General features: G+C 30.4%; 1 long non-coding RNA gene across 1 annotated transcript; it reads right to left on the reverse strand.

Annotated features, from left to right (window-relative positions):
• Positions 1–11,902: 11,902 nt before the first annotated feature.
• Positions 11,903–12,649, reverse strand: LOC105762352 (uncharacterized). The gene is made up of 2 exons (XR_001123853.2): positions 12,458–12,649; positions 11,903–12,147 (listed from the first exon to the last, which is right to left on the reverse strand). It is a non-coding gene; the product is annotated as an uncharacterized LOC105762352 (long non-coding RNA).
• Positions 12,650–14,070: the final 1,421 nt, after the last annotated feature.

A 14,070-nucleotide genomic window follows, 5' to 3' on the forward strand; every position in this document is an offset into this window, starting at 1 on the left:
AAAACGCCGCAAAGAATATATCAAAACGGCTTCGTTTTCCTTTTCAGTATATTTCTTTAGTTGCGTTTTCTGATAAAACGCCGCAAAGGTTTCTACAATACGACGTCGTCTGATGTTCTTCTTTGGTGGAAAGTTCGATAAAACGACGCCGCTTTTGATTGTTTCTACTGGTAGTAGCGGCGTTTATAGCAAAAACGCCGCAAAAAAGAAATAATATATTAGGGTTTACGGATTAATATTTATAAGAAATCGTATACGGTTTGGGGTTTTAGGGTTCGTTACACAATGTTGATAGTGTCAATAATTAATAAATTTGAATGTTGTTAGTATTTAAATAATACATGCTTACATAAAATTTTAAAAAATTATTAAGATTTGTAGAATAATAAATAATATGTTAAATCATGTCATATTTTTAAACTGCTTTTAATTGAAATAAAATTAATAATTTCGTAATAGTGCATCAATTTAAAATAATGTCATAACATTTATACAAAGATATGAATCTATTAAAATAAAAATACTTATAAATAAAGACATATTAAATATTATAAAAACTGAATATTTATAAATTTATTAAATATGTATAATTCAAAATAATATATTAAATTTAAAAGAATGTCATAACATTTATGATTTTAAAAATCTATTAAAATCAAAATACTTATAAATAATGTGAATATTTAGTGGCGTTTGGAACCAAAACGCCGGAAATTGTAATTTAAAAATTGAAGAAAACGGCATCGTTTCATTGACGAGTATAGGGTTCGGTGGCATTTTTTCTCAAAGCGCCGCAAAAAGCTGTAAGGTTAGTGGCGTTTTCTTTTAAGCACCACTAATATATTAAGATTAAACTGCGTCGTTTTGAGGGGATATCGGTTTTGGGGTATATCCCCGCACCCAGCCCCAATTCCCATCTCAAATCCCTAATCCTAAGTTCAGCGCAGCATCTCCGATTTCCCCTCCTCCGTTTTCTTCATCTTCTTCATCTCTTTCACCTTTCTGTTTGGGCGTTTCGCTTTATTGCAAAAAAAAACCATTAAAAAGGCTTCATACGAGATTCTATTTGTTGAAAACATTTAACATTATTTGCGGCAAAGAAGAGGGAGAACGTCGACGAACATCTTAAGGTTTGAATGTCCGATTCTTCGTATTTATAGATTGGGTTTTGTCGTATTTTTAATTTTGATTTTGCTTTCTTATTGGTTCAGGGTTTTCGGTGTGTTCTCTGTGTTTAGGGTTTTCGGTGTCTGACCGTTTTGTTCATCCTCGTGAAGGTAAGTTACTGCTTCTATTGTTCATTACTGTTTTTGTGAATGGTTTAGGGTGTTAGGAACTGTGTTTAACTTTTGTTTTTTTCTCCAGTTTTTGGTCAATCCATTTCATTGCTTTCATTTCAGTTTTCTTCATCGTTCTTAAGGTACAGAACACATGCTTTGTTTCTGTTTATTTGTTGAACTCATTTGGTACTGTTTGACATGGTTATTTTCAGTCAATTTGAAATGGTATGCTCGCATTGGTGAAATGGTTTAGAAATGGTGAATAATGTGTATAAGTATATTCGGCTAAAGTATTAGACTCATATTATTGTGTAAGTGATATGGTTTATGTTATGTATTGAAGTTATCTAGGATGACCGAATATGCGGATAACTGATTGGTTATATGTATGATTTTATAAAGTGGATTGGCATGAGTTGATATGATGAGTATGTATTGAATGTGAATTGGCTATATATAGGTTTGGTTGTTAAATGAAAATCAAGGAAAGTGTTTCAGGTTAATTTATTAGTTTATGGAACTTTGATACTGTTTTCAAAGTATGGAACTTTGATGTCTAGTTTAGGGTTTAATTTATTAGTTTATAAAACTGTTCTGTTAAATGTGGTGCAGCCGATTACATTTCCAAGTAAAGAGTTTACATTTTTAAGTTGAATTTTATTAAGCCATGTTGTTTTTTAGTATGATTTTTAAGGTCATATATATACTCTTTGTTTGTTTCCTACTGTCTTTGATTTCTTGTATGATTTTACTACTTAACTGGAGTTTGTCTATTTTCATATGTTTTTCTCAATTACAAGTTATCACTATTTTTTAATTTAATACTGTCTGTTGAAATATAATGTTGGGTTCCACTTTCATTTTGTGGTTTGTAAACTATGAATTCGGTTTCTAAACTTTCGATTTATGGTTTGTAATCTGATTCATAATCAGTCCGTTTACAGTTTGCTTAAATCACAAGATCATGAGCATGTGTTAGGTTTTATTTATTTGAAATGAAATATTTTACTTAATTGGTAACAGTTTGCAATGCTTAGAAATTGAAAACAAAAGATGGTTTCCTAGCAATCAATCGTGCCAAAAACGCAGTATATTTCGGTTTGCAATACTATATCGTAAATATTAAAATATTGGACAGAAATATTATATCGTAAATATTTAAATTTATATTCTTTTTATATATTACATATATTAATATGGGCATTTTAACCTATATTTCATTTTTGTAATAGTAACATTTTAAAATTAAAAAGATTTGTAAATGATAATTTAATATCTATTAAAACCAATATTTTTAATATATCACCCCATATATGGTATGGGTATATAACCTATATTTAAAACTTATTACTATAAAATTTGTAAGTTTTCAAAATAATTGTAAATATTGTTTTAATATCTATATAAGTTTTCTAAATTTATAAGTTTTCTAAATAAGTTTTCTAAATTTATTTGTATTAAAATTTATTAGTATTAAATTTACTTAGTTTTCTAAATAAGTGTTCTAAATTTGGGAGAAATAAAATATATGTGTATTAAGTTTATAAGTTTTCTACATAAGTTACATAATACACCACTTACATATCTTACAAAACTTATATAATACATAACTTATATTTAAGCTTGCATAACTTACATAATAATTTACAGAACTTATATATAATAACAACATAAATTACATAATACTTTATGTTATAATACATAACTTGTATATAAGCTTGCATAACTTATATTTAAGCTTGCATAACTTACATAATAATTTACATAACTTATATATAATAGCATAATAAATTACATAATACTTTATGTTATAATACATAACTTGTATATAAGCTTGTATAACTTACATAAATTAAATAACTTACATAACCTACATAACCTACATAAATTAAATAACTTACATAACTTACATAACTTAAATAGCTTACATAACTTACATAAACTTGCATAAATTAAATAACTTACATAACTTACATAACCTACATAAATTAAATAACTTACATAACTTACATAAATTAAATAACTTACATAACTTACATAAATTCCGTGGACTTACATAACCTACATAAATTAAATAACTTACATAACTTACATAACTTACATAAATTAAATAATTTACATAACACATAAATTAAATAACTTAAATAACTTACGTAAATTCCGTGGACTTACATAACTTACATAAAATTGCATCAATTAAATAACTTACATAACTTACATAAATTAAATAACACATAACTTACATAAACTTGCATAAATTAAATAACTTACATAACTCACATAACCTACATAAATTAAATAACTTACATAACTTAAATAAACTTGCATAAATTAAATAACTTACATAACCTACATAAATTAAATAACTTACATAACTTACATAAATTAAATAACTTACATAACTTACATAAACTTGCATAAATTAAATAACTTACATAACTTACATAACCTACATAAATTAAATAACTTACATAACTTACATAAATTAAATAACTTACATAACTTACATAAATTTAGTGGACTTACATAACCTACATAAATTAAATAACACATAACTTACATAACTTACATAAATTAAATAATTTACATAACTTACATAAATTAAATAACTTGCATAACTTACATAAATTAAATTACTTACATAACTTACATTATACATAACCTTCTTAACTTACATTATACACAACTCACATAATTAATATTATACACAACTTACATAAATTAAATAACTTACATAACTTACATTACTTACAGTACTTACATAATACATAATACATAACTTACATAATACATAAAAATATATCATATCACAAATTTTCGTAATTCATTTATGGTTATAATTGGCGTTTTAACTTACCCGTGCAAATTATTGTCAACGTCAGACTTCAAGAATTAATAAATGGACCGGTCTTGGATGAATTTGTCAAGGGTTAGCAACAATTATCGAAATGGAGTACAGTATTTTCTAAATTTTGCATTTCAATATGCAAGCCAAGAGAACATGATTCTTTGCCCCTGTAAGAAGTGTGTCAACATAAACTGGCATTATCGTGAGGTTGTATACGAGCATCTAATTGTTGATAGGTTTGTTCGGGGTTATAAACAATGGTTATTTCATGGAGAATGCCCACCTAGTACTTTCTCTTCAACGATGGATGTATCTTATTCTAGTACTGCTTACCATCAGTCTAATAGAGGGGATGACATGGAAGGTATGTTGCGGGATGCATTTAATATGCACAATCATGGTGTCCAGTCGTTCCCAGCTGACTTTGTGGCTTCTGATGATTGTAATATTGGGAGAAATGCTTTTACCGAACCGGGAAGTAGTGTACCTCATGAAGAGCCGAATGAAGAAGCGGCGAAGTTCTACGCGCTACTTAATGACATGAACGAAGAACTGTATGAGGGATCAAAATTTTCAAAAATGTCTTTCTCTGTTCGTCTTTTTCAGTTAAAATGTTTGGGAGGGTGGACCGGAAACTCGTTGACAATGCTGTTAGAGTTTTTAAGAGAAATGTTTCCGTTTGCAAAAATCCCTCAGTCATGCAAAGATATGAAGAAAATGATAAAAGATTTAGGCCTTGGGTACAACAAAATCCATAGTTGCCCAAATGACTGTATATTGTATTGGGGCGATCGAAAAAACCAACAGTGATGTCATGTATGCGGCCAATCCCGTTAGATTAGTAGAAACACAGAAGATGGGAAGGACGATGAAAATAATGCACAGTCGAGAAAGAAGCCAATCAAGATTTTGCGGTATTTTCCCCTGATACCAAGGCTTCAAAGGCTATTCATGTCGTCCAAGACAGCAGAGTCAATGACGTGGCACCATGATGGACGAACCGATGATGGATTACTAAGGCATCCGGCAGATTCTTTAGCTTGGAAATCATTTGATAATAAATTTCCAGGCTTTGCAAGTGATCCTAGGAGTGTGAGGCTTGGGCTAGCATCTGATGGATTTAATCCTTTCAAGATCATGAGCATCTGCGTCTGATGCTTGGCGATGAGTGCTTGTTCCTTACAATCTGCCTCCGTGGATTTGCATGAAGCAATCTTTGCTTATCTTATCTATGATTATCCCTGGTGAGAAAGGACCCGGGAATGATATCAACATTTATTTACAGCCACTTATTGAAGAGTTAAAACAATTATGGGCTGGTGTAGAGACATACGATGTGGTGAGAAAGGAGAACTTTAATTTACGTGCGACTTTGATGTGGACCATTAATGACTTTCCCGCTTATGCCAATTTATCCGGTTGGAGTACCAAGGGTCGTTATGCGTGTCCTTGTTGTGCTGCACAAACATGTTCGCAATGGTTGTACAATGGGAAGAAGTTTTCTTACATGAGGCATCGTCGGCGGTTACCGGAAAATTATAGATTTAGATTTCAGAGTTCTGTATTTGACAGCACTAAAGAGTTTAGAGAAGCTCCTTCCCAAACCAGTGGCTCTGAAATCTTGTTCATGTTGGAAGATATGAATTTCATTTATGGGAAGATGAACCAACCGCCAAACACGCAAAGAAACAGAAGATCAAATGATAAAGCTGATGAAAGCTCCGACGAAGAGGACGATCCTAATGAGGCAGACTTGTGGAAAAAAAGAAGTATTTTTTTTTGAGTTGCCTTATTAGGAGCATCACCTTTTACGACACAATCTTGATGTTATGCACATTGAGAAAAATGTCTGCAAGAACATTGTGGGTACAATTTTGAATGTCGACGGAAAATCAAAAGACAATCTTCAGAGTCGACTTGATTTAGTCCAAATGGGAATTCGGCCTGATCTTCATCCCAATCCACTTTCGAATGGGAAATATTGGTTGCTGCCTTCTATTTTCTCAATGTCCAAGACGGAGAAAGAACTGTTCTGTATGGTGCTGAAGGATATGAAGGTTCCAGATGCGTATGCATCAAATATATCTCGATGTGTTAGTGTTAAAGATCGAAGATTATATTTACTAAAATCACATGACTCATCAACGGATTCAGATTTCATACAAAATATCGCGAGAGGTTGAGGAAAACGTAAAATTGTGGAATAGTTGTTAATTCTGCAATTACAAGTTATGCTAGTGCTAGGGACAATAATCCTGTCGAGGGAAATGTGGAATATTTCGGACATCTTACTGACATAATTGAGTTAGATTACTACGGCAAATGGAAAGTTGTATTATTTCGAGGTGATTGGCCGATGTTAATACAGCTCGTGGAATTAAGCAAGATTAATTTGGTTTTACAATGGTGAACTATGACCGATTGATTCACAAAGGACAACAACTGATAGATGAGCCGTATGTATTCTCATCTTAAGTCAAACAAGTTTTTTACTCAAAAGATCCAGTCGACGAGGGTTGGTACGTTGTACTCCGTAACATCCCTAGAGACTTGTTTGATATGGGTAGTGGAAGTAAAGATAACATCGATGATAGATCAGAAACTTTGCCCTTTCCAGAACAAAACTTAAACGATAATATCCCTAGTAGTAGTGCACAATTTCAATAGGTTCATCAGGATACGGATGAAGATATTTACGAATAATGATGTAGTAAGATTTTACGATTGTTTAATTATATGTAATATCATAATTTAAATCTTGGTCTTATTATATATTTCAAATATTTTATATGTGCTGTTATTGTTGTAATTAGTTATTAAGTTTTCAACTATTTTATGTGTATTGCAGATAAAATGCCTAGGAGAAAAATTCTAAGGGGAAGCATTGTTCAAAATGATCCAAACTCGTGAAACAAATAGTGAGAATAATGATGACAATTGGATCTTGAATGTTCGATTACATCGAGGATCCTCTGAAGTTCAAAGTAATTTTACATTTAATTTACATGCGTGTTGACTTATAGTTGATTTATTTTTCAAATTCTTATATTATAATATACCATTTGTAGCTGAAATGGTGGGACGCGCAGAGCTCGAGGACGTACGCTACTTAGAGAGTTATACGAGTTAGATCTAGTCGAGCGTGTCAAAGTTGTACGAAACAGTTTTGGTCAGCCTGTTGGATCAGAAGCTCGACTTTTAGCAGGATACATGGGCATTTTAGCACGAAATGCGAATATGTTGCCTATCAACTACGAGTCATGGCATCAAATGCCCGATAGCAACAAAAACCAAGCCCTCGATAATATTAAGGTAACAAAATGTTAATGTCATCTGTAATGCTTGGGACATAGTTTCATTTATATTTACTTTTATTAACTTGTGTTTTTTGTTTTTTGTAGGCGAGGTTTGCTTTAGAGGTCTCGGATGCTTATGTAAAAAAGGCATTGGGAAAAAGATGGAGAGACAATAAAAGTACTTTGAAGAAAAATTATTATAAGACAAAAAAAACCCTCGATGAGAAATTGCCAAATGTCCCGCCGGGTATGTTGAGGTACCAATGGGAAGATGCAGTTAGATTTTGGCATTGAAGAAAGGAGAGGTATGACGTACTTCCAAACTATTGTAATTATTTTGGTTTATAGTATTTTCTATTTACATACTAAAAAATTCATAACGTAGGATCATGAACAAGTTGGAAAAAGCAGCAGGCAGAAACAAAAATTCACCCACACAGCCGAGTCGAGAAGTTTTGCATGTGTAGCTGAAGCGGAGGTATTTTTAATTTTTTAATATTGTCAAATATGTATAACTTTCTATTAAATAATATTTTTACTACTATATTGTAGGAATCACGCCTTGGTCAAAAAGTTGGACGCCTTCAACTTTTTGAAATTACACATAGGAAGAAAGATGGATCTCCCATGACTCCTGAAGCTGGTGAAATAATGGTAAGTTTACTTAATACGATTTGACTTGTTTTAGTTATTTATAGTGTTTATTTTTAAATGATTTAATTCATTGCTTGTAATGCGACTGTTGTTATGTTGCATATGTTTTTTAATATATATTGCGTTCGTAATTATGTGATTTATTTATTAGGAAAAACTAAATGATAAAAAGGCGGAGTACGAAGCGATTGCTTCTAGTGATAGTTCTGTTCATCTTGAAGACATTGATAACCGAATTATTCTGAAGTTTTGGGTCTGAAAGGTATGGTGGGTTCGATTTCAAGGATCTTTCGTTAGCCCAACCCAATATTTTGGATCCATTCATGACAATACATGGCTTTGGGAGTCGGGCTCAAGCTAAAGTTCAGAGGTTAAAAGACCGGATGACTCGGATGCAAGCGACCACGGTGAGGTTCAAAGGAAATATGAAGAACTCGGCTACAACTTAAAGCAGACGCGGCAATGAGGGAAGCAGAGGTCTGCATGAGAGAAGCGGAGGTTCAAAAGAAATATGAAGAACTCCAGCTCGACTTAAAGTCGATGCTGATCAGAGAAGCAGAGAGAAGAAATCGACGAACTCCAACAAAGACTTCAGAGTATGATGAAGATGTTTCAATCGCAACTCCCGCCGTCATATTGTATTGCATAAATATTTTTATCATTTTAACTTTACATTTTTGCAAAAATAATATGAATTCACTTTTATTTATTGATATTAATATTATTTTATTCGTTTAATTTGAAATATTATATAAATTTATTGCTTTTGGCTGGTTTAGATTTGGTAGCTTTTGATTTGTTGCTACAGGAGGGCTGAAAAAATGAAAAATTTAATATAAAAAATCCCAAAAATAGTGGCGTTTTTGTACAAAAGCGCCGCTAAAGAACATGATCTTTAGCGGCGTTTTTTGTTGTAAACGCTGCAAACGTTTGCGACGTTTTCGTTAGCGACCTTTTTTGCTGCGCTTTCACAAGCGTCGCAAATAACTTTAGTGGCATTATAAAGCACCGCTAAAGGCCTAAAAAAACGCTGCTAAAGACCAATTTTGGTGTAGTGTCATGCTTAGCTTCACAAACAACTTAATTTTAAAATATAAATTAAATAACTACAAGTCTATAAACTAATAAACTTCAAAATTCTAATTGATACCGGAAAATTTACCCAAAAAGAGAAGCATGCTTAACTATATACATTGATACAAGCATTTGATGTAATGATTTATTATAAGTTAATCTTAAAAGAATAAAAAATGAATATTATTATTTTGAATTTTTATGTTTTTATGTTTTTATATATTTGCGATCAAATTTTAGTTGATAGATTTTTTTTAGTTTTTAGGTGAAAAAGTCTAAAAAAAACTAAATTAAGAAAAAAGGACCAAATTACACAATGTGTAAACGTTGAGAGTTAATTTTTTAGAATCAAGACTAAATTGACACAATGTATAAATATTGAGGGTTAAAGTTGTTATTATGTCAATTTTAAAAGTTGTCACATCTTCTTTCCGTCAACCATTCAACGGATATTGACTAAAAAAGAAAAAATTGAATAGTTGGGCAACCAAAAAAGAAACTTACCGATAGTTGGGTAACTACAATTGTCCAAAATATTTTGAAACTCTGCCAAACAATATTCAAAAGCCATAAAACAAAACTCTTTTTTATAAAATAAGTCTAAAAGTCTAAAACCAAAAATTAATATGGAAAAATCGATAACTAAACCAAACTGAATTATGAGGTATAGATAAGAAATCCAAAAAAACTCAACCTAACTAAACCAATATCATCTGTAACGGCCCGATTTTCAGTGGTACCGAAAAATGCAATTTCAGAACCCTATTTTCGTAAACTGAGTTCGTAAATATTAATTAGGGATATCTACGGAGTTATTATATAGGTGGATTGAAATTTGGTTAGTCAATTTAGCTGAAATAGTGATTAATTATGGCCTAGAGACTAAATTGTAAAGTTCAATCGCTATAGATTTTTAATTAGGAAATGGTTTGAGGACTTAGATAACAATTATCCAAAAGCTCAAAATGGTTAATAAACGATTTTTTATCTTGTGCTAGTGGACGGTAATGATGTGTGTGGATTAATTTAAGTAATTAAAGGTTTATTTAATTAAAACATAGTTAATTAAGGTTAATTAACAAATTAATCCTCGTATAAAACTAAAAGTTAGTGGAGAAAACAGTATCATCTCCTTCATTCTTATTTCTTACCGTCCAAAAAGAAAGAAACCTAAGGGAGGAAGCCATTTTCATGTCTTTACATTCGACCAACAATTAGGTATGAAATTTAAGTCATTTTCTTGTAATTTTTTTTTTATAGATTTGAGGTCATGAGAGCTTGATTTAGCTAGCTCATGTACCAATTTTTGAAACTGTTACAGTTTTAGAAAGTTTTCATTGTTCAGAATTAGATGAAATTGGTGTGAAATTGTCAGAAATTAAGGTTAGTTTAAGAAAAAGGTTAAATTGTAAAGCTTAATTTTTAGTTTCGTGCATTAGGATCAAATTGAATAAAATGCAAAATTAATATGAAATTTTGGTAGGAATAGGAAGTAGAGGGTCCCTAATGAATATATGTGAAATCAGATTTTAATCAAGTTAAGAATTGGAAGTTATGAGTATTTCAAGTTCGGGACTAAATTGAATAGAATGTGAAATTTTAGAGATATCAAAAATGAGTTCATATAGGTTCATTCATATCATGGCATAATATGAAAATGTTTGGTATTGATTGATTGTATAAAATAATTGTATAGGTCAAGATTTGGATCTAAGTGGAGCTAATATGAAAAATTAAAGTTACGGATTAGTCCCTAAAGTACCTTCTCTTTTCACAATTCGAAAAAGGTAAGTTCTTATTAAATTCACTATTTTATCTTGTGTGTTGTGTGTGCTTGTATTATTTCAGATGTATGTGTGTGTTTAAGGAATGATTGAAGTATTGGTGAAATTTGGCATGCATTAAAGTGATTTAATAGAAATGTTATATGTTAATTGATAGTTATGAAATAGTACATGGTATAAGTGTAAAAATGGAAAATTTATATATGTATAATCGATGCCCATGTGAACTAAATTTATATATGTATAATCGATGCCCATGTGAACTTAGTAAAAGGTTAGGATACAATTTTAATGCCAATAGGGTCTTATGCATGATTGTATAGATATGAGGTTATACGAAAATTATCACAGGTTATATCGAGATCCAGCATTTGCTGTAGATCATCGAGTATTATATGTCTCTACGGAGACCCTAGTATGGTGTAGGGATGTATTAACATATGAATATACACATAGTGATTACAGGCTTTGCACATTGGTGCCATGGTGTGGTGTAGTTTTTGCTCGGACGAGCAACCTGGTGTGGTGTAGTTTACTTGTGTATCTGAGTCCATTTACTAGGGTTCCATCGAGCAAAATGATATAAATGAAATTGGGAATTTGAAAATGGATGAAATGAACTTGGTCCACAAATTGAAGTGTTATTGAAGGATTTAATTGCAAATGATTCATCCATGTGTATTGATGGTAAAAATATGATTAAAATGAATTATGTATACATGATATAAACTTATAAATTGTTGATTGAGTATGCTTTTGTGATAAGTCATGTCAAGTAGTATAAATTGGTATGTTTGAATTATTATAATGTTTAAATATTATGGATAAATATGTATAGGTACATGCTCACTTGTTAATGTTGTTATGTGCCATGAAATAACCAAAGCTATTCCAATTAAGGTAGCTAATATGTGTAATTGGCCCAATTTACCTGGGCCCGATTGAAATAATAAATTAAAAACCAAATAAAGAAAACAACATAAAATAGGTCCAAATTATTAAAAGTCCAATAATAGTCCAGTTTCTTATTACAAATCCAATAAAATAGCAGGCATAAAATACTACCTAAAATACTAAACCTAAAACCCAAATCAGCCCAAAACTAAAAAAAAAAAAAAAACCCTAGAACCTTCAGCCGCTGCTCCCCCCACACGCGCGCCTCCAGCTCCTTCCATGTCACCCCACGAACGGCTTCTTCCGTACACCAGTACCTGTAACAAACACAAACGAGCAAGCAGTAAAAAAGAAGGAAACGAGAATAGCAAAAAAAAAAAGCAACAGCAAATAGCAGAATAACAGAAATAGATTTTTTTTATTTTTATTTTTATTTATTGTTTCGGCTATATAAGGTCGATTGCAAATCTGTAAAGGGGGATACGAAATAAATCAAAAAATTTAAGAAGCAAAAAAATCAGATTACTGGAAAGGTGATTTCATTTGTTTTTTTTTTCTCTCTCGATAGTTGGCTATTCAGTTTTTAAATACTCACTGTGCAAAACGAGGAATAAATAAGCGAGTTACCTTAATGACGGTGCTATCAAATCCTCGTTCACTTCGTTGTAATCGGAGTTTGGACGAGGACTAAGGCCGTAGATCTGCAAAGTTTTCGAACGGCGGCGTGGGACTGGGTTCAAAGCCTTAGCAGAGAAGAAAGAAAATAGGGCGGCCCCCTTTTTATTTTTTTTAAAACAACCAAGACGGAAATATTTTTAATTTTTTTTTTTGGTTTAAATAATACAAGCACAAGGTGTCGTTTTGAGCTAGGGTTAACAGCCCTCAAAACGGCACCGTTTAACCCTCTAACCCGGGCGGTGACCCGACCCAAGGAGAGGATCCGCGTGTTTTTTATTAATAGGAAATTTGTGCATCTGGCCCCTCTTCATTTTTAATTATTTTAATTCAGTTTTTTTATTTTCTTCAATTGATACTTTAACTTTTATTTCGTTTCTGATTTGGTTCTAGTGAAACGGCGCGTTTCATAGGCAGGGAATATTTCCCCATTCGGTACCTTTGAGTTATTCGTTCCTTTCAATTAGGTCCTTTATTTTATTTACGTTTTTTCCCTCTAATTTTGTTTTAAATCCAATTTAATCCTTATTAGTTTAGTTTAATGTTTTTATTTTTTAATTTATTTAAATGTATATTCTTTCATTTTTTAATATATTTAATTTTAAATCTAATTTAATAATTAAGCTCAATTATTATTTTAAATTTATTATTAACATTGTTTAAATTTATCATATATTATTATTTTAATTTCCATCTATTATTTTATATATTTTTATGTAATTTAAATATAATTTACACATTTTTAAATGGTTTTATTTTATAATACATTTTTTAGAATTCACTTATATATACTTCTTTGAAAATTTATACGATAATATTCTTACACAATACTATTTTATACATATATACACAATTTATATTAAATTATTTTTATTATACATATATGCATATATAGTTTATTATTGATTTCATACTACCATATACCTTTTTACCTATTTCTATATATATAACTTATTTCTTTAAAAGACCCTATTTTATTATATTTTGCTTATTTCAACTTTTTATATATTATTATATATGTATTTATATTGACTTTTTCATTCCATATGTATTACTTATTTAGGTTAATATATATACTATCTTGTATATTATTTACCTTTGATTTCCTTCTTATGTAATATTCACTTTAAAAATTCGTTTATATATTACTATTACATATAGTATTTATTTTTAACTCTATTTTAATTTATTTCAAATTTTCGTATATATTATTTATTTTAAAATTTTTGTATGTATACTTTATTGATTTATAATTTCCTTCTTTCATGCCATTCGTTTCTTTAGTTATTTTAAAACTTGTACACTTTGTGTTTGTGTTAATTTGTGTGGTGTTTTTTTTAATTAGCTTTTTACTAGCTTTTAAATATTAATGTTAGTATTTACATAATATGTGATGTGAGATTATTGCTCTTATGTATGTTGTATTGCTTATTGGTATTTATTGATTATTTGTCGTTTATCAGAGTACATTTCAGTTTGCAAATTATCACTTTTCGTTGTACATTATCATTCTATCGCGTTTTATTCGCTTCAAAGTTACGTTTAATATGGTTTAAGTTTTGAAA

Source organism: Gossypium raimondii, chromosome 12 (assembly GCF_025698545.1).
Source record: "Gossypium raimondii isolate GPD5lz chromosome 12, ASM2569854v1, whole genome shotgun sequence".
NCBI lineage: Eukaryota > Viridiplantae > Streptophyta > Magnoliopsida > Malvales > Malvaceae > Gossypium > Gossypium raimondii.